Genomic DNA, 24,897 nt, shown 5'->3' on the forward strand with positions numbered 1-24,897 from the left:
TCAATATTTCAGTGAGCTACCTCTATCACTGCAACTTAAAGAACTGATAGTTTTAAGTTTGCATGAAGACATGAAACACATAAAATCTCTGACCTTGCTACTGAAAATTACAGTGGTACCTTTACTCTGGAAGGAACCGTAGGTGTTTCTTAAAAAGTTAAGCATGTTTTTCCATTCTACCCAAAGACTACTCTAAGGATTTTGCACAACAAAAGGCAGGAAGATGTACTTAAATATTCTTAGTAACTTTATTCTCATTGGCTCCAATTTAAAAAAAAATCCATTTGATAGATAAAGAAATTGTGGCAAATAACTGAATATTATTCAGCAATGAAAAAGAACTGAACTAGAAGTGTAAGTAACGATGTGACAAATCTAATGAACTTCTCTCTACTGAAAGGACACCAAGGACAAAAGGTTTAGTCATTTTATTTAAATGGCTTTATGCAAAAGAGAAAACTGGACAATAACCAGGTAGAGGGTTGCCAGGGAGGAAGATGGCTGACTGTAAATAAGCATCAAGAAATTTTCTGTGCTCCCACGGTATTCCGGAAGAAACTTGGCCTATCAGTACACTGCCAACACAGTATTATTCTGTACTGTGATTTTGTTGCATACATTTGTGGAAACTCACTGACTCAGGACCATAATTCAGTGGGTTTTATATTGTAAAACTCTGGAAGCTGATTGAAACACTGTGCCCTCTACCTGATTTACAGACAGAGGGTTGCATTAGTGGGGGCAGGGTCCTTCTACCTTGGTTGCTGCCAGCTCTTGGCTTCTGTGGAGCAAAACCAGGGGATGGGAAGAAAGCAACAGATCATGGCAAGGTCTGAGGATGCTGAGTTGAGCCTTCTCAGTGTGGCTCCATCCTGGAGGACAGTGTTTTGTTGCAGGAAAAGAAATTCTATACCCACTGCATGTCAAAGGAGCTAAGGGTGGGAAACAGGTTGGGACACTAAGGCACTTCTGACATGAGAACCTGGGGAATGCTTGCCTGCTATTATATTGTCTGATTGAATATGCCTAGGAGGACAGGAGGTCTCAAACATGGCCTCTTAGGAATATTTTTCACATGTCCGTGGCTACATTTTAAATGCATGGCCTTGTAATTAGAACTATAGTCAGTCCCAAGACAATCTCTTAAAACCTCCCCAGTCAAATGTCAGAGGTCATGAATCAAATGGACCTAATAGACATCTACAGAACTTTTCACCCAAACACAAAAGAATTTACCTTCTTCTCAGCATCTCATGGAACCTTCTCCAAAATAGACCATATAGTTGGTCACAAAGCAAGCCTCAACAGATATAAGAAGACTGAAATAATCCCTTGTATCCTATCTGACCACCATGGACTAAAGCTGGACCTCAGCAAAAACAGAAATAGCAAAAAGCCTATGCACACATGGAAACTGAACAACTTGCTACTCAGTGACAGGTAGGTCAGGGAAGAAATAAAGAAAGAAATTAAAGTCTTCCTAGAATTCAATGAACATGAAGGCACACATACCCGAACTTATGGGACATAATGAAAGCAGTGCTCAGAGGAAAGTTCATAGCAGTGAGTGCCTTCAAGAATAAATTTGAAACATCTCATTCAAGCAACTTAATGACTCACCTGAAAGCCCTAGTAAAAAAGGAAGCAGACACACCCAAGAGAAGTAGACAGCTGGAAATAATCAAACTCAGGGCTGAAATAAATCAATTAGAAACAAATAAAACAATTCAAAGAATCAATGAAACAAAAAGCTGGTTCTTTGAGAAAATCAACAAGATAGACAAACCCTTAGCCAAGCTAACTAAAAGGCAGAGAGACACTATCCAAATCAACAAAATAAAAAATGAAAAGAGGGACATAACAACAGACACTGAGGAAATCCAAACAATCATTAGGTCTTACTTCAAAAACCTATACATCACAAAATTTGAAAATCTAAATGAAATGGACAATTTTCTTGATAGATTCCACTTACCAAAGCTGAATCAAGACCAGGTAAATAAATTAAATAGTCCTATATCCCCTAAGAAAATAGAAGCTGTCACCAGAAGTCTCCCATCCATAAAAAGCCCAGGGCCAGATGGTTTCAGCACAGAATTCTACCAGACCTTTAAAGAAGAACTAACACCAATACTCTTCAAACTATTCCTAGAAACAGAAGAAACATTACTAAACTCATTCTATGAAGCCACAGTCACCTTGGTACCTAAACCTCACAAAGACCCAACAAAGAAAGAGAATTTCAGGCCAATCTCCATTAACATTGATGCAAAAATACTCAACAAATTACTTGTAAATCGAATACAAGAACATATCAAAGCTATCATCCACTTTGATCAAGTAGACTTCATTCCAGGTATGCAGGGGTGGTTCAATATGTGGAAATCCATCAATGTAATCCACCATATAAACAAACTGAAATTAAAAAAAAAAAAACACATGATAATCTCCTTAGATGCTGAAAAACATTTGACAAAAATCCAACGTTTAAAGTCTATGAAAGATCAGGGATACAAAGCATTTACCTAAACATAGTAAAGGCAATATACAGCAAGCCTATAGCCAACATCAAACTTAACAGAGAGAAACTTAAATTAATCCCACTGAAATCAGGGACAAGGCAAGGCTGCCCACTCTTTCCATATCTCTTCAACATAGTTCTTGAAATCCTTGCTAGAGCAATAAGACAATTAAAGGAGATCAAGGGAATACAAATTGGAAAGGAAGAAGTCAAAGTATCACTATTTGCAGATGATATGATGGTATACATGAGTGACCCCAAAAATTCTACCAGGGAACTCCTACAGCTGATAAACAACTTCAGCAAAGTGGCTGGATACAAAATTAAGTAAAAAAAAATCAGTAGCCTTCCTGTATTCAAAAAACAAATGAGATGAGAAAGAAATTAGGGAAACACAACACACTTCACAATAGCCACAAAGGACATAAAGTACTTTGTTTGGTGTGACTCTAACCAAGCAAGTCAAAGAACTGTATGAAAAATAAAAAATAAAAAAACTTCCAGTCTCTGAAGAAAGAAATAGAAGAAGATATCAGAAGAAAGAAAGATCTCCCATGCTCATGGCTTGGTAGGATTAACATAGTAAAAATGTCCATCTTACCAAAAGCAATCTACAGATTCAATGCAATTCCCATCAAATTACCAACACAATTATTTACAGGCCTGGAAAGAAAAATTCTCAACTTCATAAGAAATAACAAGAAACTCAGAATTGCTAAAACAATCCTCTACAATAAAAGATCTTCTGGAGGTATCTCCATCCCTGATCTCAAGATGTACTATAGAGCAACAGTAGTAAAAACTGCATGGTACTGGCATAGAAACAGAATGGTGGATCAGTGCAATTGAATAGAAGATCCAAAAATAAACAAACACACCTATGGACACTTGATTTTTGACAAAGATGCCAAAACCATACAATGGAAAAAAGATATCCTCTTCAACAAATGGTGCTGGTCTAATTGGATATCTACATGTAAAAAAAAATGCAAATAGATCCATACTTATCACTCTGCACAAAACTAAAGTCCAAGTGGATCAAAGACCTCAACATAAAACCAGACACCCTAAACCTGTTAGAAGAAAAAATAGAGAAAAGCCTGGAACTCATCGGCCCAAAAGACAACTTCCTGAACAAAACACCAACAGCACAGTCTCTAAGATCAATAAATGAGACCTCATGAAACTGAAAAGCTCCTGTAAAGCAAAGGACACTGTCGTCAGAAAAAAAAAGACAGCCTGCAGATTGGGAAAGGATCTTCTCCAACCCTATATCTGACAGAGGGTCAGACCCTATATACATCCAGAATATATAAAGAACTCAAAAAGTTAAACAGCAACAAATCAAGTAATCCAATAAAAAATGGGGTACAGAGCTAAACAGAGATTTCTCAATAGAGGAACATCAAATGGCAGAGAAACACTTAAAGAAATGCTCAACATGCTTAGCTATTAGGGAAATGCAAATCGAAACAACCCTGAGATTTCACCTTACATCCATAAGAATGGCTAAGACCAAAAACTCAAGTGACAACACATGTGGAGAAAGGGGAACCCTCCTCCATTGCTGATGGGAATGTAAACTTGTGCAACCACTGGCGCTTCCTAAAAACTATATTAAAAAAAGTCAAATGAAAGAAACTTTGGATGGATGGATGGATGGATGGATGGATGGATGGATGGATAGATGGATAGATGGATAGATGGATAGATTGAAGGATAAGTAGGTGGATAGACAGATGGGTGATATATGAGTGGATAGGCACATGGGTAAAAGGATAAATATGTGGGTGGGGAGAGGAAAAGAAGGGTGAATGGATGGATGGGTGGGGTAGATGAGTGGACGGATGAATATCTACGTGGATAGGTAGATGCACGAGTAAACAGTAGACAGGTAAGTGAATGGGATAGGTGTATAGCTGGGTGGGAGGGTGGATGAATGAATGCATCATAGATGGATAGGTAGGCTGAAGGGTGAGTGGACATTTGAATGGAAGAATTTGCCTAAACTCTGGCAAGAAGCAGAATCGTGACTGAATTGAACAAAGGATGTATGCACTTCTGGAGAGAGAGAAATCCGGAGGAGGTGAGTGCATGTTTGCATGTCCTTTGATCCCCCTCGAATAAGGACTACATGATAGATTGAGATTTTATACATTTAATATTTCCTTCCAACTCCAGGTTCTTTACATCTGGATAAAAGGAGCTATAAATCTCTGCAGGCAGAAGGTGGCTCACCCTGCCTTTCCACCCGCTCACTGAGATCTCACTTGGAAATCCAGCTGAATAGTCAATGATGAATCACAGCATCTGTGGGAGAGTCCAGATAAGGAGCGATTTGCATTTTCATGTGATCATTTGCTGCTCTCGGCGTTTTCAAATTACTTTAGAGCCACATTAATTCAGTTGCCATCTACTGCCACTTTGTGCCCAAGTGACCTGGTGATGGAGATTCAAGTGGCAGGTTTGTTTGGCTTTCAGGCGTGTGGTGCGCTCCCTTCGGATATTGTGAGGCATAAGGAAGTACAGCAGCCCAGTGGTGAGTGAGCTTATAGCAACCCTTCCCCAAAGGTGACAACTTCCAATCTACCCAGCCTGTGTGTCCTCCTCTGCTAGTTGCTTAAAAGTGAGGTAAGCACCGATCGCTCTCGCCAGTGCTTCCACGTGAAGCCTGTGGAGGAGACATCTCTGCCAGCAGCTGATTTTTCCCTCTCTAGTTGTAGGAACTGTAGATGCTGAGGAGTCTGGCAGCAGCAGGCACCATATGGCTGCCATGGAGGCGGTCTTTTTGGAGGAAAGGAAATCTTGGAGAGGTTCTACAGACTGAATGGAAGTCCCCAGCCCTGCAGAGGAAGCTCTTGTCTGGCACTTGCCTGCAGCTGTCTCAGTGGTCACAGCTTCTTCAAAAAGAGATGCCCATGTGACTAAGAGGACAGTCTATCACCCAGCCTTGGGGACTCAGTCAGAGAGAGAGTGTGTGTGTGTTAACTGAAGGCAGAACTAATCCTGATGTATCTAACTAGGACTCCTTTACTGAAATACCTCTGGACAAACACATTTCACAGTCTAATGTAATCCCCCCTCCTCTGTTTCCTCCAACCTTCACAATCCAGGGAGTTTTTAACACTCATCAGTAGTACTTCTTGCTAAAGTACAAATCCATTTCCTTGCCCAGAAGCAGACGCTGAGTCTCCACACCCTTAACACAAATTCTCAGAATGCTGTCCAATGTATTGATGAGGAGCCCTTTGAAAATGTGAATTAATTTCTGTTTCTCTGTCTTAATTGGCATTAGATCATCTCCTAAGGATCTATTCTATAAGACTTTCATCAGCTCTGTCTCTTCCAATTCTTTTAGAAGTCTTATGTTGAAGATTTTCTCTGGTTCTCTTAGATTCTATCACATTGATGGATGGAAAGATTATCTGTCCCAAATGAATTTTTCAAAGTGATTTTTAGACCATCTAACCATCAGTGTAGTGCAGGGCCATTCAAAAGAAGGGCACACATTTTGGTGGTAGGAAATTTTTTGGCTGATATATATATATATATATATATATATATACATATATATATATATATATATATATAATATTTTAAGTTCTGTTTGTACTTGTTTCTAGGGAGATATGGTTAGTAAAATGCCAAGCACAAGGAGACCTGGAACCCACATAAAGAACCTGGGTGTGGTGGCCCACGCCTGTAATCCCAGGGCTAGGAAGGTGGAAACAAGAGGATCATGAGAGCTTGTTGGCCAGTCAATATAGTTGAACAATCTAGGTTCAGTGAGAGCCCCTGTCTCAAAACGTAAGGTGAAGAAGACACCCAACATCAGACTCTCCCTCCACGCGCACATGCACATGTGAGTATGTGCACATCCACACCTACACACATATGCATGTACACATGTAAATCATACACACACACACACACACACACACACACACACACACACACACACGCTGTTCTATCCATTGTTGCCTCCCTCTTTTCATCCCAGCTCACAGTAACCGTGTGTCTTTAAAACTTTGTTTTCTGTGGCAGGACACTTCATATGAGATTCACCTTCCAGCATTCCTAAGAATGTGGCATGGTGTTGTTGGCCACAGCCTCAGTGCTGTGTGGCAGATCTTTACAGCTGTTTCATCTTGCTTAACTAAAGCTCATTTTGTCTTGATTAGCAACTTTGTAGGCTCCTCTTGCCAGCCCTAGACAAGCACCATCTGACTCTGACCTGTGAACTGGACCATCACAGCTAACTCAGACAGTCTTCAGCTTTCTCTACCTGTCCCATTGTCCTCAAGGTCTGCCGTGCTGCCCGATGCAAGCCTGTGTTGCAGGACCTTCTTATTCTAAGGCTATGTAGGATGGTGTGTCTATGTAGGATGGTGTTCAGACCCTTGTGTCTGCATTCATTTAACTGTAGATAGATGTCAGGCCACTTCCATGTGTTAGTTCTTGTGAATAACTCCACAGTGAACACGGGACTGCTAATGGGTCTGAGATTTTTATTTCATTTCTTTTAGATACATACTCAGGGGACTGCTGAACTGCATGGCATTCTGACCTTTTTTGAGGAACTTCCATCTTATTTTTCTTAGCTTTCTCACCAACACAATCTAAGGGCTCCAGACTCTCAGCATCTCACTAGCACCTGGTTTTTATTGTTGAAAACAATCTCCTGGCAGATGTGAACTGATGCCTCACCATGGATTTGATTATCATTTCTTTGATGAGCACTGACTTGTATTACTTTCTATGTATCTGTTGAATGTCACATGTTTTGGAAATTATGTATCTAAGTCTTTACACCATGATTTTGAATGGAGTGACCATGGTTTTTGCTACTGAATTATGGGAGTCCCCAACAAACCTTGGAATTAATCCCCTATCAGCCACAGAGTTGCCATTCTCCACTTCACAGAGTTATAAAAGTAACCTTTTTGTTTTTCTTGCATTCGTTCTTTAGGTTCCCTTATGTTCTGTTTATTGTTGCATTTCTATTCTTTGTTTATTTTTATTCTTTCTTCTAATGGACTCTCAAATAAAAATATCATACAGCTGGTTTAAAGAAGCCACTCAAATTGTTGCTGTATGCTCAACTCTATGCTTTTCAGTGAACTTCTGTACAGTTAGAATGGCTGGGTGACATTCTCTGGTCTTACCACAGCCAGAGATGGAGGCCTGACCATGCAATGTTTCCATTTATATACTTTAATAAGAAAAGAAAAACTAGGAAACATCTCTAAAAATAATGAAAAACAATAAACTTACTCCAGAAGGCAACTCTCGAAGAACATGAGACATTGACATGAGGATTAAAGTAAGCACAAACCACACAAAACAGCCTATAGGTTCAAGAAAATTTTCCTCAGTATCCCAATGCCATTAAAAAAAAGAAATAGTAAAGCAATAGTTGTATAATTTATATGGATCCAGGTGTGCTGGGTGAGAACTGGGAAGGCTAAGGCAGAAGGCTTCATAATTTATAGCCACCTCGGCTGTCTACACTATCTATGTAGCTATTTCAAAAACCAAACCAGGGTGTGAGCTGGCTCAGCAGGTGAAAGCACTTACCAGTCAAGGTTGGCATGCTGAGCCTCAACCCCTGGAGCCCACTGTGAGAGAAGAGAGCCAACTCTTGAAAGCATGCCATGGCATGCATGCCCATGCCTGAACTCACTCTTACAAACATAGTATTAAACAGAGAATAAAACTCACAAAAATACTCAAAGAAATGACAAAACAAATGAAACAATAAAATTACCCAAACCAAAACCCAACACCTCCATCCTGGAAAGTCCAACCAATCTCGAGAGAGAACAAAGTCAGAGGCAACACATCCCATTCCTGGCTTCAAGACAGACTACAGAGCTGTAGTAATCAAACAGTTTGATTGTGGAGGAGAATACAGAGCACAGAAATAAATGCACACAAAAACCACAAGCTGATTTTCAGTCTGGATGCCAAGAACATACCATGGGAGGAGAACGGTGAATATCCAATAAACAGTGTTGCGAAGGCTGCTGAGTGCACACAAAAGTTGGATCCAGAGCCTTGTCTTAGGCCCAGGACACAAACAAACTCCAAATGGACCAAAAATTTAAATGTAGGACCATGGAAGTCCTAGGACAAAACAGGACTGAAGCATCCTGACATTGCTTATAATGATTTCACAAACACAGCACCAAAAGTGCAGACCACAAAGATAAAGCACATACCAGGCGGGCTGTTCACAAAGTGATGTCATAGCATGCTTTCTAAATGGCTTTCCCTTCTGCTCCCTGGTTTCGGTATTTGTGCACTGAGGGGCAGGTGGCAGGGTTTAGGGCACTCAATCCCACTTTCCAATGTGCATCTTCAGCTATACAAAGGAGTATGAAAACATGAACTGCTTTCAGTTTATTAAAAAGGAGGACCAGAAAAGATATATATTATATACACATATGTCTATATATACACATACATATATAATGTATATCTAAACTTGTCACTTAAAAATTTTAAGAAAAAAACTGGTTGACTATCATCAGTTTCATGTGATTGGATCTAATGTACTCAAATCTGATTTAGACTAATTTGGGGGAAATGTCACCTCCTGCCTCATAGTCCCTCAGTGAGGGGTAGAACCTTATGAGCCTTTCCTTGCCTAAGCTGGAATGTTGACTGGCTTGAATTTGTGCAGGCCTTATGCAGGCAACCACAGCTGCCTTGAGTTCTTGAGTGCAATTGTCACATCATGTCCAGAAGACACTGCTTCACCCTTCGGTGTCTTTTGATTCTTGCACTGTTTCAACTGCCTCTTATGTGTTGTTCCTTAGAGAGCCAAAGCGAGTGACATAGATGTCTAATTTAAGGCTGAGTACTCACCAGTCACTTGTTTCCCACACTTGGATCAGCTGTGAGTGTCATTTCGACTGCCAGCTCCTGGGAGCAGGGTGTTCCTTTAAGCATCTTTAAATAATTTCCTTTTGACTTGCAAATATGATTAGTTCCCTTCACAAATCCTTCCTTTGCAGAGGGGAAGAGTATGGCCAAAGTTTGCTCCTCTGAATTATTTCTTATTCCAAAAGAGTAGATTCCAAATCAACGTTACTGACTGCTCTATTCAGTCAGCTCAAGGACGGTCAGTAGGTTAACGAAAATCAATGAAGAATGAGCCTCAGAAGTGTCAGAGAAGGGCAAACATATTTGACAAAAATACATGGGACTTGAACCATGGGGCTTATTTGCTTCTACTGCTCACATACTAGTTCTGAAGGTTTTTAGAGGCCAAGTTCAAGCACGGTTCCTAGTAATAGCAAACATGGACTCAGCAGTCAAAATCCCACAGAGCTGCGTCAGGAACAACCTCATGGAAATGTACCGCGCCACCTGTTGTGGTTTTGAAAAGGCTTGCCTATGCTTGTTTCCTGGGAAATAAGAAGGCCCTCAGGTTCTCAAGGTTTGACAGAATTTTTCAGTGCTACAGTGTGCTGAAGTGACACACACCAAGCGACAATCGTACTGTGTACACATAGCATCTGTGGCCAGGCTAGCAATGAGAAATCTCCTCTCTCTGCTGCTGGGCAGCAGCATAGAGATGCAGTTTCCAATCAGTCATGTGACCATAGGGTCCACAAATTAGATATATTGCTTTATCAGGGTATAAAGCCTTCATAATTTGAGAGGGATTTGTACTGAGTTCTAGAAGATGTGTTTAAAATTCCTTTTCAGTAATAGTACATTATCTTCTATGTTTAAGTATATGAACAAGAGGCATATGAATTTTCTGCCTATTTCAAACTCCTTGAGGCACATGGGTGGATGAAAAGAAGGAGAACAAATGAAGACAAGGGTTGATGCACTCTGGTGAAGCTGCCACTGGGGTGTAGCGGTGACTTTTCTTGATGTTATGACTAAATACCAGACAAAAAAACAACTCAAGACAGGAAAGGTTTACTTTGCCTCACAGATCCAGGGCATAAAAGTCACCACAGCCCAGGGTTTATGGTGAGAAGGTAGAGGAGAGTTTCAACACTGGATTCCTCAAATGAGGATGGTAGGCATTGGCTCCCTTCCCTCTCCCAACCTGGGGCTACAAAGTCAGCTGCCCCACCCTCAACCCTGGTAAAAATTTACTACCCTGATAGTTACAGGCCTCCCTCCTTGTTTGGCCTTATAAAAATTTTCCACTTAGACCCCTTAGTCCCTGAGCATGCAGATGAAATCTCTTTCGACACCCCTGTTCTGGTCAATTGTATATGGCCACACAAACCTTGCCCCAGAGATCCTGCCCACCTCCCCAGGGGCAAAAAGACTCCCTTTCTCCCCAACAAACTGAACTAGTTCTCTGAAGCTGCTCCTGTGTGTGTGTGCTTTTTGCCTGAGCAGTCACTGCTGACCAAGACCCTGCATTGTACCGACACACCCTAGCTAAGCTTCCCTCCCTCCGACCCAGTCCAGTGTGCGACAGGCTAGCTCTCCAGAGGGTGAGAAGTGGACGCAGAGTATCAATGGTGGGGATGACACGGTAGCAGGGGTGTGAGGCTACCGGTCACATCTTACCTGCAGTCACAGATTGTAAGGAAGAGGGGCCAGGCTAGCAAACCCCAAGGATGCTAGGATGAGTCGTGTTCTGCAGGGAGGCTCCACCTTCCAAAGGCCCCACAACCTTCCAAACTGGTGCCACCAGCTGGGATCCAAGGATCTAAACACATTAATTCATGGGAGGCATTTTAATATCAAAACTACAGCAAGGACAAAGTTCTGGAGTGAACCTGTGGAATATGGCCAGCTCTGTCCCCACTAAGGTCATCCCCGGCCAGTACATCTTTCTGATTAAATATGAGGTTCCTATACAAGACCACTGTTTTCCTCCACAGGTGAATCAGTGCAAAGGCCTCTTGATGAGTTCTTCTTATTTATTTATTTGTTTGTTTGTTTGTTTATTCGTTTATTTATTTATTTATTTATTTATTTATTTATTTATTTATTTATTTATTTATTTTTGTGCTCCTTCTGTTGCTTTGGAAAGTCCAGCAGGACCTACCAGAGGAGCAAGTCTGGTTAGATGTTATGAAAGCCCAATTTACTTTTCAGTTACATATCACCACTGGAAGTGGCAATGCAACAGCAGTGAATATGTATGAGCAACTGGTTATTATTAAAGAGAAAGGAGGAAAAGGCTGTGGGTGGGATTTCCTGTATCCTCACCACAGACCATGGCCAAACATTTGCCAAAATACATAGACTGTGTGCAGACATGGTTCCACTGAATGTAAACTGGAAAAAGCTACCTGAACAAGAAATAAGTCAGGTTCTTTCATGTTCCCGCTGCCTAGGTGCCCGGGTGGGCAGTTCTTCTGGGATCTTCTCATAGCTCTGTAAAGTCATTGACATTACTGTCTATAGGATCCCTGCCCTTAGGCAATGCCCTTTCAATTGCTGTCCATGTAGGCAAGGGTAGCTTCCTGGCATAGGCCCTGTGTACTTTGTTTGTTTGTTTGTTTTTGTTTAATGCTTGGTATACCATTTGACTAGAAAAATATACACGGTCTTCCACCCATGATAGTTTGACTTCTCAGATTTACCATGGTGCAAAAGCAAGTATACACCAAGCAGAAGATGCATTTTGAGTGTTGAATTTATGTTTCTTCCCAGGCAGGTGTTATGAGCTATGGGCCCTTTGTGCAAAGCTGGACAGTGACAGCTGTCCAGTGGGCCTTGAATGTACACATTGCTATTCTAAACCAAAGTTCCCAACTTTGTCTTTGGCGGAGAGTAATTCATTTGTTCAGGAAACACATTATAAATACCTACTGTGTGCCAAGAACAGTGTTGGAAATCAAGATACAGGAACAAGATACAATCCCCACACACAAGCTGCTTGACTGAGAGGGAGCCAGACGTGTAAACAAATAATCAGAGCACAGTGTAATTAGCGTTAATGGAGGCATGGGCAAAGAGCTGTGGGGCACAGAGGAGGAGTGATCACCTCAGCCCCAGTCACAAGACTCCAGCTGTGCCAAGACAGTTAATGTCACTGTTTTACATGCAAAAAGGAGGCACTGCCCCAAAATGATATTGCATCAGTCCAATGTTCATCAAACTTGGAGACACATCCCCATCTAGGTTCCTGGAGACTCTTCCTGGACCCTCACTGTGAGACAGCCTGGGTGCTATTTGATTTGATCACACCAATGGTGGGCTTGGTAGTAGCTGCGGGTGCAAATCTGCATTTCACTAGGGTATTTCTTGGTGCCTTTTCCTCAGAGCCTGCAGCAGCCTGGAATGTGACCGTTACCATGGCAACAGGAGTCTCTTCCCATCTTCCACAAAGATGCAGGGTGCTTCTTTGCTAGGGAGTGTGGGTCCTTGACCAGCACCCCAGTCCAGCTGTAGACTCCAGGTCATTTTTTTTTTCTGAGCTGTTTCAAGGTCTTTATTTATTCCAGGAATCAGCAGCATCTTGGGAGCATGTGGAGTCCCTTGTCCAGTCCTGACCCTCATCTCCCACCCCTATTAGCCATCAGTTTTAATGAGCTACCAAGCAGCTGCTCAGAGTGAATGAGATTGAGGAGGTCCCGAATGTTCAGGTTGTCATCTGTCAAGAATAAGATGGTCACACAGAAGATATGAGCTGGACGCTGGCTCTGGATAGATGAATATGTTAAGTCTAGAGTATCCTGAATGGCGGTGCATTATGTGAGTTGGGAATAGAAGACAGACATATAGAGGATACACTTGGTGACAAATCTTCACAGAACAAGCAGAAGATAGGGTCCACAGGGTTCCTTGGCAGCTTTCGCTCCTACTCTTGGACCAATGGGTGTCAGGAAGAGAAAAGGCTCCTGTATCCTGCCAGTCTCCTCACTGCCTAAATGTTTCTGAGGAAGGAAAGGCTGTATCTATGGAGGTGAGCTCCCTGGCAGCACAGATTCTGAAGTGATGGTCAGATGGCCTATAGGTGAGTAGTCAAGGATGGGAGAAGGTCTCTGACAGCCCAGTCACCCCTAGCCAGCAACTGTGGTTCAACACTTGTCCCAGAGCCCTTCCTTACCTGTGAGACTGGGAATGGAGAACAGAATGTTTTCCAGAGCTCTGCATTCCAACCTCTTTCATAAACATGAGTTTAACCTCATGACAATCAGCTTTGTGGGATTAGGAATAGGAATGTCTTACTCTGTCCAGCCATGCCATGAATTAAATAGAACAGGTTGTTTACAAAGGTAGAGACTTGAAAAGGGATTTCCCAGTCAGGGTCAAGATGGATGTCAAGATGGATGGCCTGTCCAACCATGCACACATGCCATTTTCTGTCTAGGCAGCTTCACTTGGGTAAGATAGATGGTGCCCAGAGAGGGTTGTCAATTAACAGCACAAGGTGCAGCAGGAACAACACAGATATAAAGAAATCAAGCTTTCCAGAAATTAAAAACCCAACAAGTCATGGTTGTCAGGAATTTTCAACTTTGGGCTTTTATGTTCTATAAACACAGGGCTCTAAATAAAAGTTGCTAACATCAGGTGACAAGCCCACATGGATTCTTGCAAAGGTGATTTGTGTGAATGGATTTGGATGGGGTAGAATCTAGGTAATAAAAATGTCTCAAATCTTAGCTGGACTCCCTTCAAAGTCTTAGTGGAGTGTGAGATGGGAGGGCCTGGACACCAGGTTGGCTTAGCCTTACATCTAAGCTGCAAATCGGTCAGGCAGAATGTTTCTGGGGAAATTGAAATCCCAATAAGATCATGCTGATAAAATTCTCTGCTAAGCCCCCTAGGGAATAATGTATCAAGTGAAACAACCCAATAAGACCTACCATTATCACCACTTAACAGTGAAATTCCCTCTTCTGCCTTCTCACAATCACCATCTCTTCTTTAAGTTCAGTTGAAGCAATGATTTCAGATTTGAAATAATACCATGTGTATTATATGGTGGGCTCTGCCATGAATTACAGCTTATCACATAGAAAAGTCTAGTAATTTTCATGCTAGCCCAATCTTTGTCTCCAAATGAACTGTGATGCTAGGAAAACTTGGAGCATCCCACTATGTCTATCCAAGGACACTTCTGTCATCTTTAGCTGATTCAGGTGAGAAGGAGAATACAACCTTTTCTGTTCCCATGAGGAACTGTGACATGAGCTTGATCCTTGTTTGCCTGTGTGATGGGGATGGATGGAGGGTTCTCTATCCATCAAAGAAGGGCACATCAGGCTGGTGACCAATGTTGCCTCTAGGTATTCTTCTAGGGTCCAAGAGAAGCCAGAGATCACAACCGCGAGTCATCAGTGACCCTTTCAGAATTAGGATTCTAGCTCAGGTGAGCCTATCTTAACATGAGTGAAACCCAAACCCTCTAGGGAAACACCCAGAGAGTCAATGAGCAGAGCAAAGACTGAAGTTACAGTGCTTTGCTTATGACAAACCCAGTGTGCCCTCCCTGCCTAGGAGTACTCCCAGCTCTAGTTCTGTCTAACGTAAGTAAATGCAAAAGTAGACTTCAGCCAGATTGGACACAGGAGTCACCTCAGTGATGGTGGCTATGTAGGTATAGTATGCAAAGCTCTGGGATGTTGTAGTCCTGTCTTAAAACCATGACCTGGGTATTTATACAGAATTCATAATGTGGTCTTAGCCCACACAGGACATTTGACCACCTTGGGCTTTTATGTTCTATAAACACAGGGCTCTAAATAAAAATTGCTAACACCAGGTGACAAGCCCACATGGGTTCTCGCAAGGGTGATTTGTGTGAATGGATTTGGATGGGGTAGAATCTAGATAATAATGTCTCAAATCTTAGCTGGACTCCCTTCAAAGTCTTAGTGGAGTGTGAGATGGGAGGGCCTGGACACCAGGTCACCAGTGTCAGAAAGCTCCTTCCTTATGCAGAACTTAACTTGATCACTTCTAATTTGCGACCATTGAGTCTGGTCTTAGTATGTTTACATCTTACAAGGGTTACTACTTCAGTATTAAAGGCAGATGGCCCACATTACCTAGTCTTCTTGTGATACGGTTTTCAAACCCCTTACCTTGAGCCATGCTTTCTTGGGTATGAACACACAGCATATTCTCCTTGATGTGTTTACATGTACTGTGGTGAGATGAACTCAAATCTGCTCTGAAAGAGACCTTTTGTCCCCAGCATGCAGAGCCCAAGTCCCAAGAGAGGTATGGTTCCTTTCAATGTTTTCTCTGGGTGAAATGTTCTGCCGTGTGATTCCTCATGAGAAGGAGGAGGCAGCAGGAGGAAGAATAAGCTTTTCATAGTAGAGCTGGAGAAGGTGGAGTGCTGTGAAGGCCAAAAGGCCAGGACATGGCTGCCACTCCTAAGAATCATGTAATACATTCCATCTTCCCCAGTCTGGTGGTCTGAACACCTCCTCAGATCAACACAGGCTTCCAGAGGGCACAGTCCCCACTGTCTCCTCTTCAGTCCCTTCTTGCACAGGATATTCAGCATGGCAGGCATGGTGGTAGTGATGACCTCACCATGTGGGGTGAGGCTGACTCACTCAGTCTCCTAGCAAAATGAGCTCACTCGGAGTCTGGCCAGACAGTTCTGGCTAGAAGAGACCGAAGGCTTTTGCTGGCTGTTGTTGCTCTAGTTTCTCAAATGGCTTTCTTGAACTAATCTCAATCATTTAGAAAGGACACAAACGGTGCAAAAGACTTTGTTTTCCCAGAACTGTTTTAGAGTGTGTGGCTGGTGTGATGATTGCCACTCCTCAACACTTTGGCATATACACCCTATAAACAAGGATGTGTTCCTGCCTGGATGCCCATCATTCTCTGAACATTCCCTTATTTTTAGCCTAAGAAGACATTCAGTTTCACATTGTACTTTCCTGCTTTGTTTCATACTCAGCCTATTCTCCAGATAATCTTTTCCACCTTCAGCGAGGAATATTACAGAAATCAAGACCTGGGGGTGGGACATATTCCTTGGGATAGGGGTAGCTCCCAGGCCCCCTTGGTGAACAGAGCAAAAAGATAAATGTGTATTATAAGCAGATACAGTCACTCAAGCTGACTATTACAGTCTATTGATATTGTCTGTATCTATGTAATCCATCTCTATCTATCATCTATCTATCTATCTATCTATCTATCTATCTATCTATCTATCTATCTATCTATCTATCTATCTATATCTGTCTGTCTGTATCTCTGTTTATCTACCTATCTATGCATCTATCCAACTATGGGTCACAGAGATATCAAAAACCCCCAAAATCCCAGTACCTGAGATTCAGTTTATCTTTTTTCATTTGATATTTGTAGTTTCTCTATTTGGCAGTAGGAGATCAGCCCTGGCTAACATTAATTTTTTTTTATGTGTATGTGTGTATGTGTATGTGTATATGTGTATTCAGATGTGTGTGGGCACAGTATGTGCAGGTACATGTGCCCATGCCTATAGCAGCTGGAAGCTAGTGTTGAATATCTCCTTTAATCATTCCCACCTCATGCATTAAGTGTGTTTTTTATTTGAATGCAGAGCTTGATGAGCTGACTAGTCCAGCTGTCTAGTTGCACCACCTCCCAAGTGCTGGGAGTATAGCCTGGCCTTCATCCCCACATAGTACATACTCGCTCTAATCATCATGCCTGCATAGTAAGCTCTACCTACTGAGGTATCTTCACAGTTCTAAAGCATTTTTAAACTGATCAGTCTCCCAGGATACAACATTTCCATCACCACCATCACCCCTACCTGGCATGGATGGCTTCCTAACAACTGTCCAGCTATTTCCCCAACTTATATATGCCCTTCCTCCTTCTTGGTCCCACAAGCCCTAGGAAACCTTCTGCATACTGCCTCTCACTCTGCTGTGGCTGTGACATCCCAAGTCAGGTTTCTTTCCTTGGCTACCTGTCATAGAGAGAATTCTCTCCCAGCCTTAGGCTTAGTACCCTAAATTTTGATGCCCTTGAGGGAGTGTTCACTGACTCTGCTCTGGCCTGAGCTCTTTCTCTTTTCATCTCCTAAGGGTTTGGGGACTGAAAATTTCAGGAAAGGAAGAATAGAGACAGAGGGATAGGGATAGGGAGATAAAGGGGAAGAGACAGGAGGAAGAAGAGGAAAAAGAGAAGGAGGAGGGTGAGGGTAAAGATGTCGTCCTAGGTTCCTAACTATAGAGGTGAGACCTTTCTACTTTGTCAAGTGAAGGGATAGAGCCTAGTGCCTGGAAAACTCAGGGCTTTGCCAGGCAACCTGTGAGTTGGCACACCATGGTAAAGTGTAGAAGGGGCTGAGACCACCTTTGGGTAATATGTAGATTATCCCATTCTGAGCCGCATGAACCAAGCACTAATTAAGCTTTCTGAATGCAGTTTGGTGCCAGTTGCAGGAATAACTCTGGCACCTGCTTGGACTTTAGACTTGCAGATTAACTCATATGGGAAGAGGGAATAATTTGTTCTCTAATAAGCCACTTGGAAGCCAACTCACTCCTACAATTGGTGTGAGCAAAATGCAGCTTGGTGATTGGAACAGAGGCTGAAGAGCCAGTACGCAGGGTTCTGTGCTGGTTTGCTGTCTTTGTTGAGCATCCCAACTTGCTTCACACCCATTGTCCTCCCTTTATTTCCCTCCCACACACTATGGGTAAGAGTCATTTCATTTCACATGGATCAACTGGATTTAAAGAGCTACATTTTTCTGTATGTGTCACTTGTATTCATTCCCATGGTCAATTTTGAGAAATCTGACCAGGTTAGAAAAGCAGGAAATGAATGTCATTCATGAGCAGTACTCAGGGATGTGGTTCTCAAAGTAGGGTCAATGGGCTAACAGCATCGTCAAAACCTAGGACGTGCTTGGAAGAGTGAATCCATGGGCCAGCCTAGATATACCTCATCAGAAATGGAGGGTTGTGGTAAAGGTACCAGGAGTATGTGACTTGTTAAAGTTGGAGAAGCAGGTGGTGCTTCAAGAAATGTGGCTCAAGTCTAATCATCGAATGTTTCAACCGCTGGTCCCTGAGACTAGTCTGTCCCCAACAGAATGTAAGCCTGGTAGGTTGAATTCTGAGCAAGGCATCCCATGAGTGATGCATCAAAACTGTACACAAGACAGCTGGGAAGGGACAGGAAAGTGCTCTCAAAGAGACCCCTAGAATTAACCTGCTTGAGTAGGGAAGTCTACAAGTCATAGCTCATGGTGACACTGATGCCATAGCTACCCCACAGAAACACCAGGGAGAAGTGGCTAGAGGGAGACATGGAGAGAGATGTTGAAGGCTCTTTGCTTGTGTGTTAAGAGAGGAGGGAAATGGAGAAGAGGGAACTCAAATGCAAAAGCTTGGGTCACTGTGCCCCCTCCCTATCCTAACTGTGCCTGCTCAGAGTTGGTATTAGAGGAGGATGGTGGCTCTCAGGCATGGGATGTCTCTTTGTGATCTGGTTGGGCAGAGATATCATCATCATTTTCCAGAGGCCAGGTATGTGTGATATTGAAAAACAAATCATGTCATATGCTGACAACACTTAATGAGTAATTCAAGGGGTCTTATTTTCCCTGTCATCACATCTGGCTGGTCAGGTGCTGCTCTCCTTGGCACAGAGGCAGAGCTCATGCACCTTCACTTGGGTTTTTCCTTTGTCCTGGAGGTGACTACTTGGGGCAAAGTCCCTGGTTGGATGAGTCTTGATGCTAAGGGCCTTAAAGATAAGGTAGAGAGTCTCTCTAGAGGTAGTGGGCTGGCCCATAGCTCTGCTGGAGCTCAATATGGCTGACAGCCCAAGATCTCTGACTGTGGAAGCAGCTGGCACACACAGGCCTAACATAGACAGGAGACTTCCAGAGTTGGTCAGAGATTTTTGCTTTTGAGTTTTGAGAGGACAGATCCTCATTATTGAGCAGCATTTCTCTCCCCCTCCGTATGTGTCTCTGTCTGTGCCCATACCTGTATTTTACACACATTCTTGTATATGTTCATGCATGTCCACACTCACATTCTCTCACTCATCTGCAAAAGCCGTATCCACCAGGAACATGAAGTCAAGTGCCTCACATAAACATTCTGATTAGGTAAATGGAAAGCTACAATTATTCTCATGCCAATAAGTTACTGACGTCGTAGCAGCAATAACTCAGACATGAAGGGGGCTGAGTTGACTTCTCCTGGTTATATTCTGGGAAAATTATGATTCTTGTATTTTTATGCCTCATGCGTCAATCTCCCACAGATTAATTGGGCAGCTATTAAATAATGTATCACTTTCTGGGATACGCAGAGGGATACAGGATAGCGCTTGCCCTGGAAAATCCTCATTCCTCTGTTGAGGTGGTACAGGCTAAATGACAGGCCAGGCAGCATCTGAGGAGGATGAGGTGAGAGTTAGGGCACCACCCCTGACTGAACACTCAGGGCCATGAAAACGTCAGTGTAGCTAAAGAGTCAGTATCAATTTCCCTGCTCCAAATCACAAAGATATTCAAGGCCCCAGCCCTCACCTGGGCATCTGCATCCCACGGCTCAGCCAACAGTGCCAGCTGTCAGCTCTGTCACAGGCATATCCTTTTTCTCAAATCACATTTTAAGGTGCTGCTATGCTTACATAGGGCCATTCTGGTGACCAAGGATCTCGGTTAGCTACTTTACTCCCTCTCCCAAACACCTCTCTCTTTTGAGACAAGGTTGTAAGTAGCTCAGGCTACTTGGAATTTGCTGTGTAGTTGACCTTGAACTCCTGATCGGTCTACTTACATACTGGTGTTCAAGGTGTGCCTAGTGTATATTCTCAGATTTAAACTCCCCAGGGCTTTATGCATGCTACACAAGCAATCACTCTAGCAGCTGAGCTGTATGCCAGCTTTTGGATTAGTTACATAGGAATGCAAATGGGGCCACCTATACCCCTAGGAAAGTACTGGCCCATATTTCTGAAGATCATAGTGTTCGCAGGACTGTGCCACCTCCGAAGATCTACAGAGGGATCGCCAGCTCTTCCAGCTGCTGTGGCCTTGGGTTTCCTTGGTTGTGTGGTCCCATCTCCTCCTCCATCATCACCCATGTTCCTGTGTCTTTGCTTTGTCATATGGTGGCTCTGCCTTCCCTAAGGGGAGCAGTCAACCAGGGCTTTATCTGAATTCATTCACTCTGCAGAGAGCCTATAAGGACACATTCTGTGCTATGTGGTGTGCTCCAACATATTTTTTTTATTAAGGAAGATATACTTCAGCACCCCCCCCCCACACACACTCAGATACATGTTTGTTGTCTCCCAAGCACAGGCTGGAGCTGGCTGTGTCTGGTAACTTTTCTGGGTAAGCATGTGGGGCACATAATGACTCAGAGTCAATGGGATACCAGTATCTGTAGGTATGCCAGCCACTCACTACTCCCCACATTTTTATTCTCAAAGACAATTATATGAGCAAAAGAGTGTGCCTTGATGTGCTTGCACACTCTGGGGTCATCTGTGACTTACAGAATAGAATGTTAAGTGTGGAGTCCCTTGATCAAGCTACTAATACGTCTGGTCAAAGCAGATCTCATAATTATACAGATGCTATGGACAAGTGAGGACTAACTAGGAGCAGGTCTAGTGGGCTGGGTCTCTTTTGCACTGGCTATGTTTATTTGTTGGCAATTTGTTTTTCAGTAGAGGTATACCCTCACCCAGTATGTGTGTGTGTGCACTCTCACGGGTCACTCATTAGATCATTCTCTACTTGTTGTTTGTGTGTGAAGTAGAAGACACAGAGAAGAGACCTCATGTTTAGTTAGAAAACAATCTCTGAAACAATGGAGTGTCAAAAATGACATGGAATCTGTGAGAGCATGTCACAGAAAACACATGCAGCAATGGCTGTGTAGAAGGAAGCCGATTATGTCCCCTGGCTGAGCTGCTTGACCCTGGCTGAGGTGTGACACAAGCTGACTGCCTGTCTGTCTGTGCTCTTCTCTGGGAAGCTTCCTCTTATTTCCTGAGAGATGCCCTGGGTCAAGGGCATTTTCCAGAGCGGAACTTCCGGCTGCCCCATAGACCTGTAGTTGCTAAGCAATGATGATGCTCAGCAGAGGCGCTGCTCCTGCTCAGGGCAGCCTGTTCACTATCCCATCTGCAATTTAAATTCCCTGACAGGCAGAGACAGCCAAGCTGTTCACTTGAGATTGTGAAAAGTTGGATTGAAATACAAGGACTATCCAATGCCTAGAGCCCTTCATAAATTTTGCTTTGATAGTGACTAGAAGAGAGATGGAGAAAGAAGAAACCAGGAACTGATTGCAGGGGTAGACCTATTGCAGTGAATTTACTTTTGATCACTCTGTTCCATTCCTCTCTCGGCCCCCATTGTGCTCCTACTCTCTAGCTTCTGCTTATTCTGGTTAGTGGACCTCTGAGCTCTTTTGCCTTTCCTGTGGCTGCCTAGACCAGATGTAGCTATGTGAAATGGCCTGATTATCTGGACCACACAGCTTCCGTAACTGCCACTGCCCCCATCTCCCTTGTCTCAGAGTAGCCTGAACTCCTCTAAGGGTCCAGCAGTGTGTCCTTTGCCAGTGCCAGAGCTTCAGTTGTGTTGGTAACAACTGAGAATTTGCTTGGGTCTCCAGCTTGATTTTAAAAGATAGCCAAGGCTCTCTTGAATCCTGGCAGGAGCCCATGGAGAAGCCATGCTCCTCAGCATGCCAAATCTAAGGTGATTAAGGTGTCAGGGGGTGTGCAGCCATTTTGCAGCTGAGGTCCATACACAGCCACAGAAAGGAGGTGAGGAGGATTTGCTTGCAGGTTCCAACTCTCTGGAGATTTGATTCTGTGATTGGTTCACTCTTTCAGTGTCCTTTCTCATCACCCTTGGGTCCTGCATTTTTTTTGTCCTGAGGTCCTTAAATATAAAATAATATAAAATAAAATAAAATAAAGTAAAATAAAATTTCCTCTTTCATTTCTTTTACTCCCAATTATCAAAAAGCTATCTTCAAGTCATTTGGTTTCTAAGATCCTTTTAACTAGAGGGACAGGGACAGCTAGACTGAGGAACTTGCAGTCTAAAGCAGACAGTAATGGCCAACACAGGTTCATGTGGTGGGACCTGTGAGCTATCCTCTCCTGCCCTCCTTACAATAAGTGGAAACGATGTCATGAGACTCAGAACCATAAGTAGACAATTCCTACCCTCCAAGAACTGTCATTCTTAAAGTACATAGGTTATACTCAATGTGCTGAAAAATTAGGACAATTAATACAAGGATCCTAGGTGTTGAGAGGAGTCACGCTTGGAGTGAAAGCACTTCATATGTGTAAGTATAATCATGATTATAGTAGTCATTACAATAAAAACAAAAGGAAAATAACAGTGTTGGTCTCAACATGGAGAAGCTGGAACCCCACCAGGCTGGTGACAATGTAAATAGTGAGACCTCACTTGAAAACACTTTGGCAACTCCTCAGAAAAACAAATGCAGAGATAATGCCTGCCCAGTGCTTCCATTCCTAAGTCTACAGTCAGAAAACCTGAAAGCAGAGACTCAAATGGATTTCTCCACACCCATGTACACTAAGCATTCATTATTCACATAGCTAAAAGCCTGGAATAAAAGTGCTCACTGGTGTATGAATGGAGAAATGTGGTTTACAATGGGATCTTAATTGGCTAGATGAATATCAATGAAAATTTTGTGTGGAAATCTGATATGTGGTACAACATGGATGGATCTTGGAAACATTGTGCTAGGTGAAATAAGCCAGACAAAGAATGGTGAATTTGCTCAGGTAAGGGTTCTAGGGTGGTCAAATCTACAGAGGTAAGGTGCAAAGTTGGTGGGGGACAGACAGACAAAGGAATGGGGAATTACTGTTTACAGGGTTTAGTTGGGGGTTCAGTTGTACTATAAATGATGGCTATAGATAGTGATGGTGATTGTATAACACCCAAGTTACATTTGGTGCTGCCATATTGTACATGAATGGTTAGAGTAATTATTATTATGTACTATAATTATATAAGAATGAGGGGGCTGGTGAGATGGCTCAGAAAATAAGGTTGCTTGCTGCCTGGCTTGACTACCTGAGTTTGATCCCACACCTCTTACAGTAGAAAGAGAGAAATGATTTCTTTGTACATGGACTTGTAATAGTACATGTGCATGCACTAATGTGCTTGAACAGATGGGCATACACACACACACACACAATCACAATGTCAATAAATTAATAAAACAAACAGCAAATTCAATAAGGATGGGTTGGGAAGAATTCAGGTGATGTGATGGGACAGGGGAGAGGCAGAGGTAAGGCAGCCACCAGAATATCTAAGAAAGTCAGGCCTGGCTAGAGGAGACTGTGTACAAATGTGAATTTGGGTGACAGAGTGCCATTAAGAAGACATTCATCCCTAAAATGAGGAGTTTTTACCACATCACTCTTCTCAGGGCTCAGGAAACCGTGAGGAAGAGGAGACAGGAAGAGAGTAAGAGCCAGAAGGGATGGAGGACACCAAGAAAACAAGGCCTTCTAAACCAACATGATCAAAGCTCACATGAACTCAGAGAGACTGTCAGCTTGCATGCGGCCTGCACAGGTCTGCACCGGGTCCACAGGTCTGCACCCGGTCCTTGGCCTGTATATAATGGCTTTCAGTTTACTGTTTTTATGGATTCCTGAGTGTGCAAAACAGTGAGTCTCTAATTCTTGTGCTGCCTCTTGGGCTCTTTTCCTTTTGATTGTTTTGTCCAATACAAGCATGTTAGTTTTTGTTTTATCTTATTTTATTACTTTTCCTTAAAACCTGTTTGTTTTCTAGAGAGACAGAAAAGGAGTGGATCCCAATGGGAGGAGAGAGGAGAGGAATTGGGAAGAGTAGAGGGAGAGGAAACTCTAATCAACATGTATTATGTGAAAAAAAAGTCTATTTTCAATAAAAAGGAAAAAGAAAAAAAGAACACAGGTTAGAAATTAACAGGACCGTGTTGTATGAAAGGAGAGAAGGTTAGCATTTGCCTTGACAAGGATGGAAGAGACCCATGGGCTTATCAACACACATACGGTTAAGGCATTGCCACCTACTTCATGACATCTAACCACTGTTTTTACCTCTGCTCAGGTGTGTAGCCCATGGCAGCTTAGCATCCAAGTTGGTTTCCCTAGTAAGGGGAACAGGGACTGTCTCTGACATGAACTCAGTGGCTGGCTCTATGAACACCCCCAGGGAGGAGCAGCCTTGCTAGGCCACAGAGGAGGACATTGCAGCCAGTCCTGATGAGACCTGATAAACTAGGGTCAGATGGAAGGGGAGGAGGACCTCCACTTGCAGTGGACTTAGAGAGGGCAGGGAGGAGATGACGGAGGAAAGGTCGGGTTGGGAGGAAGTGAAGGAGAGGACTGCAGCTGGGATACAAAGTAAATAACCTGTAATTAATATAAAAATA

The 24,897-nt window shown here is 42.9% G+C and overlaps 1 non-coding gene across 1 annotated transcript; it reads left to right on the forward strand.

The window, feature by feature from the left end:
* The first annotated feature begins 24,435 nt into the window (after window positions 1-24,435).
* Window positions 24,436-24,561, forward strand: LOC129672648 (U6atac minor spliceosomal RNA). Its single transcript, XR_008719531.1, has one exon. It is a non-coding gene; the product is annotated as a U6atac minor spliceosomal RNA (small nuclear RNA).
* Window positions 24,562-24,897: the final 336 nt, after the last annotated feature.

This window comes from Psammomys obesus, unplaced genomic scaffold, assembly GCF_907164565.1.
Source record: "Psammomys obesus unplaced genomic scaffold, mPsaObe1.curated_primary_1811, whole genome shotgun sequence".
Taxonomy (NCBI): Eukaryota; Metazoa; Chordata; class Mammalia; order Rodentia; family Muridae; genus Psammomys; species Psammomys obesus.